Here is a 7,487-nt window from a genome sequence, read left to right as displayed (position 1 = left end):
GAAATTAGATTGTGTTGTTTGCAGCTGCTCTCAAGTTAAGTTTCCTTGTCCTTAGCCTTGTTTCCTTCTAGGCACTTCCCCCAAATAGCACCAGCATATCACAGAGGGCAGGGCTTTGACAATTTCTCTTCCTTGGGTTTTATAGGCAGAAGCTTAGAGAAGGGCTTCTTAGAGAAGGGCTGTGTTGAGAAGTCCATTAGTAAGTCAGTCCCTTCCATGATGAGCCTACCAGTGGAACTCACGAATGCTTAATTAACACACATGTGACTTAAATATGGATATTTTCAACGACAGGGTCGTGATTCCTCACCCAAAACACTTGGTGCCTAATGTTTCAAAAATCAGAATTGTTTAGGTCTTAGAAATGCAATCCAATGTATGTAACTGTATGTGATGTAACACCACTAGTGGAGTCAGGAGTAGCACCCTGGAATCAACACAGTAATTTTTCTGACGTGAAGCAGATGAATAATCAGATTAAGTAGAATAAATAGGCTGCAAATAGCTATACAGTCTGTTCAGAAGGAGTTAGGACACCAAAGAAGTTTGCTAGAAACATGCAAAAAAATTCAGTTTCTAACCCATAATGGATTTCAGAATTGCAGACAAGGGATTGTGAACCCATAATTTCATGTACATAACAGTTGTGCAGTCCCGGGCAACTTCCCAATCTCATTGAGCCTCATTTTCTTCATCTGTAAAACGTAGTCAACAATAGTTACTTCATATTAAAGAGCCAATGCATGGGAAGCTTTGAGCAGCACCTGACATGTGGTAAGAGCTCAAGAAATGTTATTTCCATAGCTGCTGCCGCGCAGGTCATCATTAGTATCATTTTTACCGTCTGCAACAGTAGGAGCTAGAAGGGGCTGAGTGGTGGCAGAGAATCCCAGATATCTGGATTCATTAATTCTCCACATTTTTCCAAAAAAATGTCTGGAAAATTGTCTGTAGGTAAATCACCTTTCAGGCATTCTGGATCAGCAAACACAAAACAGCTGCCATTTTGGGGAATGTCAATTGCCCATTCACTATTACATACTACTCATTTATATGTATGAAGTGCCTGGGAGTCAGGGGCTTATAAATCATACTGGCAGTATATCAATAATAGTTGTCCTTTGTTGAGCCCCTAAATGTGCCCAGCACTGCACTAGGCACTTAAAAGGTGTTATCTTAGCGATCATGGCCACAGCTCTATACGGAAGGCATTATTATCATGACTTAGAGCACTTTGCCCAAGATCGTGGGGCAGCTAGGGAATGGCAGCTCCAGGATTGACCCCTGTTCTGACTCCCAAGCCCATTTGCTTTCCCCACACTGCCTCTGTTGAGAGGTCTGAGATTTGACCACTTGGTCAACACAAAATGAGGGTAAATCTAACAGGGATAAACAACATCATCCAAAGACTACACACATACATGCGCACACACACACACACACACACACAGAGCAAGCACTATGCTGAAACACATGGAAGAACAAACAACCCACACTAATTCTCCTGGTTTTGAGAAATATTAAATATTTTGTGTGTGTGTGTGTGTGTGTGTGTGTGTGTGTGTGTGTGGTGTGTGTGTTTCTGGTCTCTGGGAATGGGGGTAGGGAGGCTGATTATTCTTATGAAATTTCATTATGGTTTAATTATTTTTTTCATGAGATAAGCCCAGAAGGCCTTTGTTTCAAATATTATTTCTAATTATTCATGGCTTATGAATGCAATCACAAATAAGGGTGAGAAGGTAGGTTTATTATTTAATCAACTGCATAAAAATGATGTACTATTCAAATTTAAAAGGAAAAAAGTCATCTTATAATTAAAGCCCTAGTCATATAATGAGGTCTCTTTGGCTATATCTATTCTCCAGTTGCTCAAACTTTTAAAGAATAAAGTAACTTCCAGAGTCACAACCCGACATGGTTAGGGCAGACATTGGGGTCCAATCAGGGGGCTTCTGAGAGCTGTGCCCCTCAAGAGGAAAATTTGAGGTCAGATAGCTCAAACTCCCAACCTTTGCAGTGAGCCTGATATGGTTTGGCTCTGTGTCCCCACCCAAATCTCATCTCGAATTGTAATCCCCACGTGTGGGAGGAAGAGCCTGGCGGGAGGTGATTGAATCACGGGAGTGGACCTCCCCCTTGCTGTTCTCTTGATAGTGAATGAGTTCTCAGGAGATCTGATGGTATTAAAGTGTAGCATACCCCACTCACCTCAAACCACCCCCAACCCCTCACCCCCCACCCCTGTCCTGCTCTGACATGTGAAGATGTGCTTGCTTTCTCTTCGCCCTCCATCACAATTGGAAGTTTCCTGAGGCCTGCCTCCCTAGCCATTTAGAACTGAGTCAATTAAACCCCTTTTCTTTATAAATTTCTCAGTCTCAGGTAGTTCTTTCTAGCAGTGTGAGAACGGACTAATACAGAGCCTTTTGAAACCCAGCCAGCAGACCAGCACTTCGCTTCTGCATGTACACTTTGACAGGTGGGGAACTCACTACTCTGTCAGAGAGATTGTTCCTTTACTGGACAGCCCAATAGGTCAGAAAGCACAAACTTATGCTAAACTGAAAAGCTGAAATCAGGTTAATCTGTAGCTTTCATCCTTCAGCCCTAGCTGTATCTTCTGCAATAATCAGACTCAGTCTACTTATCTGCCATCAAATATAAAAACACAGAGATCTTATATACACACATGCACACACATACTTCTCTTAATCTGGGCTGAATAACCTGGTTTGTTTTCAGCTGTCTCTTATGTGGAATGATTTCTAGACGTCTTGCCACCCCTCTATTCACCTACTTCTGGGTGCTTTGTTTAAAGTAGTGCTTCTCATACTTGGCTGCATAATAAAAATCACCCTGAGAGCTTTTACAAACCATGACTCCATAGCAAGTAGATCAGAATCTCAGAAGGTGGGCCCAAGTCATAAGTATTTTTAAAAATATTTCCAGGGGATTCAAATATGTAGCCAAATTTGAGAACCAGAACTCTAATCCCTTCCTACTCAAAGAGTGGTTTGCAGACCAATAGCATGGCATAATCTGGAAGCTTAGAAATGCACGATCTTAGGCCATCCTGGTCTTACAGAATGGCAATTTGCATTTTACACGACACACCGGGATTATCATGCATATTACAGTGTGAGTAGACAGGCTGTAAGGCACATTCTCTCTCAGTCCTGTTTAGATATACTGTTTTCTTAGATCTTATGTTCAGTTACTTCATCCTCAAATAAGGCAAGGTCTAAACTGACATAAGGTTTACTACAGAAGGTTGGGACTTCCCTTAACCCACTTTCCTAAGCTAAGGTCCACCGCTATATTCTCGAGGTTCTATAGTTACACAACAACATTTTAAAGTGTGGATTTTAACTTTGACAGAATATCTAAAATATTAATATCAGTGTAAGAATTTTAGAAACCATCTGGGTGACTCCCTCTAACTGGGCACTGTTTTGTGATTTTAGTGCCCATGTTGGCTTTTGTGTTTACGGCCACACTGCTGCCAATTACAAATATTTTAAGTATCTCAGGCTAATGAGAAAATAACAGAAATCAGCATAGGACATGGAGCCAGGATTGAAATCCAGATCTGTGACTCTCCAGTCTGTGTTTTTTTTTTGGCAGCCTATGCTCTTAAGCACAGCGCCACAACAGACACCAAACTGAAGGACCTGTAGTCCACTAGCCACCTTACTAGCTTATTTACACTCTTCCCTGGGATCAAGCCTGGCCACCAGAATGGTGCCTGCTTGAACCACATTGCCTTTGCTCCATCAAAGTCACTTTTGGTGTGCTCATATTGTTATGAGAAAGAACTACATAAGATCAGCCTTGTTTTTGCTGTTTTCACCCTGGAAAGCCACAGGAAAAACTTAACATTTCCCACCATAAAATACTTTATTTCCTTTGAATAAATAGTAGCATCTTTCATTAGAAATGTATCAATTGTGTAACTCAATGTTTCTCAAACTGGAACCAAATGACAAATTTTCAGGGATCTTGAAGTTTTATAAAAGTTATTTAGTTTTATATTTTCATGTATCATTATAAAAGTATCATTTTCACCTAGTGGTCACCTTGTAACTAAATGCTAATATAACTTTCAGAACTTGCATTTTTATACAAGAGCTTTGGCACCAAGTAAAGGGCAAATACTATCATGAAAGACCAAGAGAAAAGAGAGTCATTCAAAGAGGGGAAGAGAGGTAAGAGGACTGAGATGACATGTGGCCTTTGTTCTATAGGCATGGCAAGTTCTCAAGAGCCTGTGGCATAGCAGACAGACCAACTCATATTGCAAAAAGATGTACTTACCAAGTCATTAAATTATGATAGTTTAAATATGTAAAGATGAATTTCTCTCTCTCTCTTTTTTTTTTTTTTTTTTTTTTTGAGATGGACTCTCACTCTGTTGCCAGGCTGGAGCGCTGTGGTGCAATCTCAGCTCATTGCAACCTCCCACTCCCTGGTTCAAGCAATTCTCCTTCCTCAGCCTCCCGAGTAGCTGGGAATACAGGCACATGCTACCATTCTCAGTTAATTTTTGTATTTTTAGTAGAGACGGGTTTTCACCATGTTGACCAGAATGGTCTCGATCTCCTGACCTCATGATCCACTTGCCTCAGCCTCGCAAAGTGCTGGGATTATAGGCATGAGCCACAGCACCTGGTCTAACTGGTATTTTTATATTTCAATGTTGTGTTTAGGGATATGAAATTTACTGTTTCATCAAAATAAATCAATGATCACCTAAGATCTAATTCCCTGTCAAAAATGAAAAATAGTGACAATAAATGACCAGGACCCAAATGATAGTGTGTTATGCTCAAAAGGAAAAAAAAAAAGACATGAAGGAAGGGGATTATAAAACATAAAATTTATCTTTCCTACTATCCAATAATAAGATTTGAATTTTAGCAAAAACGATCTACCACATCATGGTTATGATTATCAGCTCTTGATGCAGTTTTTCTCTTAAAATACATATAAAGACACTCAAGAAAAAATGAAACTCTCAGAACAATAGGGCTGATGACAAACCTATTTCCAAAATAATGGGGGAATTTCTATCAAGTGCAACCACAAAGTCATTGACACATCAGCGGACAATGTATTCCATGCTCTAGTCTATGCTATACAACTGCACATAGAACTTGCCTTCTGGCTGCACCCATCAACTCATCATTTACATCAGGTATAACTCCCAATGCAATCCCTCCCCCCTCCCCCCTCCCCATGATAGGCCCCTGTGTGTGATGTTCCCCTTCCTGAGTCCAAGTGATCTTACTGTTCAGTTCCCACCTATGAGTGAGAACATGCGGTGTTTGGTTTTCTGTTCTTGTGATAGTTTGCTAAGAATGATGGTTTCCAGCTGCATCCATGTCCCTACAAAGGACACAAACTCATCCTTTTTGATGGCTGCATAGTATTCCATGGTGTATATGTGCCACATTTTCTTAATCCAATCTGTCACTGATGGACATTTGGGTTGATTCCAAGTCTTTGCTATTGTGAATAGTGCTGCAATAAACATACGTGTGCATGTGTCTTTATAGCAGCATAATTTATAATCCTTTGGGTATATACCCAGTAATGGGATGGCTGGGTCATATGGTACATCTAGTTCTAGATCCTTGAGGAATCGCCATACTGTTTTCCATAATGGTTGAACTAGTTTACAATCCCACCAACAGTGTAAAAGTGTTCCTATTTCTCCACATCCTCTCCAGCACCTGTTGTTTCCTGACTTTTTAATGATCGCCATTCTAACTGGTGTGAGATGGTATCTCATTGTGGTTTTGATTTGCATTTCTCTGATGGCCAGTGATGATGAGCATTTTTTCATGTGTCTGTTGGCTGTCTGAATGTCTTCTTTTGAGAAATGTCTGTTCATATTCTTTGCCCACTTTTTGATGGGGTTCTTTTTTTTTTTCTTGTAAATTTGTTTGAGTTCTTTGTAGGTTCTGGATATTAGCCCTTTGTCAGATGAGTAGATTGCAAAAATTTTCTCCCATTCTGTAGGTTGCCTGTTCACTCTGATGGTAGTTTCTTTTGCTGTGCAGAAGCTCTTTAATTTAACATGGCACAAGTATACATATGTAACAAACCTGCACGTTATGCACATGTATCCTACAACTTAAAGTATAATAATAATAAATAAATTAAAAAAAAAAAGAAAGAAGAAAGAAAATGCAACATGAAAAAAAAAAAAAAAAAAAAAAGAACTTGCCTTCTGGCTATCTGCCCATCAGTTCAGCTACGTGAGATTTCCCTAATAAAAAAAACTGGGTGCTTGTCCCTCTACTCTATGGGTCAACTTTTTGATATAGCCAGAGTACCATTTTCTCCACAGCCCATTCATAAGGCTCTTCTTTATTGAGTTAGAGAGTACATCTACCAGAGAATATCTGGACAAGGGGTATACATATGTGTATAGGTGGGTTGGGTGATAAATGCAAGTGATACCTTGCATTCTGGGAGGACTAGGTTTCACTAACACATTGTTCTAGGTAACTGTTTTTCAAACTGTGCACTGGGACCTGTTATTGAGATGTAAAATTTGTTTGGTTGTCATGCCTTATTAAAAAAAATTAAAATTAGAAAAAGAAAAGATAGAGTACAACTCACATAGTAAAAGTGAATACTGCTATATAAGTCTTGTCTATGTGTGTATGTGTGTGTGTTTGTGTGTGTGTGTGCATTCACGTTCTAGATCACCACGGAAAAATGTGTCTCCTATGAACCCCGCTTCTGTCAGTGAACATATTATCATTTATAGCAGCTTTGTTTTATCTGAAAATTTGGTGACCATGTATGTGTTCCATTTTGAGAGTATGGTATAATGATTATGACGACACACTCTGGAACCAGGTCACCATCATGCTGGCCTTGTGACCCAGGCAGGGCACTTTATTTTGCATCTTAGTGTTTCTGTAGCTTTATCAGTGATGATTATAATAGCACTTAATCATAAAGCTGCTGTGTGAATTACATGAAGGAATACATGTAAAACAATTGGAACTGTGCTTGGCCTGCAGTAAGTGCTAGGTAAGTATTAGCTATTTTTAATATAATCATGATTACTTACCCAAGTCAAAGGAATTGCATATGATGGTACAGCCAAGTGGAGAACTCCATGATAGGCCACTTGGAGACCTTGCTCCATTGTTACGTTGATCCATTAATGATCACTTCAGATGTAGTGGCTTCATCAGCTGGGAATTCACTTACCTGTACTATTCAGTTTTCATTTCACCATCTTCAAAATGCCAGAGGAGAACATGACATCCCATTCTGCTCCCAGTAAATCCCAAGGTCTTCACTATGACTGAGCAACATTATGTGTCCCTTCCTCTCATCTCCTGCCATTGTTCTTTCCTCCTCTCTCCTTTCACTCTCTTCCTGGCATGATCAGCTGTAGTCATGCTGGCCTCCTTGCCACATTTCAAGCACTAACCTTTGTACTCTGGGACCTTTTCATTTGC

Source organism: Macaca fascicularis, chromosome X, assembly GCF_037993035.2.
Source record: "Macaca fascicularis isolate 582-1 chromosome X, T2T-MFA8v1.1".
NCBI classification, from domain to species: domain Eukaryota; kingdom Metazoa; phylum Chordata; class Mammalia; order Primates; family Cercopithecidae; genus Macaca; species Macaca fascicularis.
The sequence above is the reverse complement of the archived record's forward strand: the minus strand, read 5'-3'. Positions refer to the sequence as shown.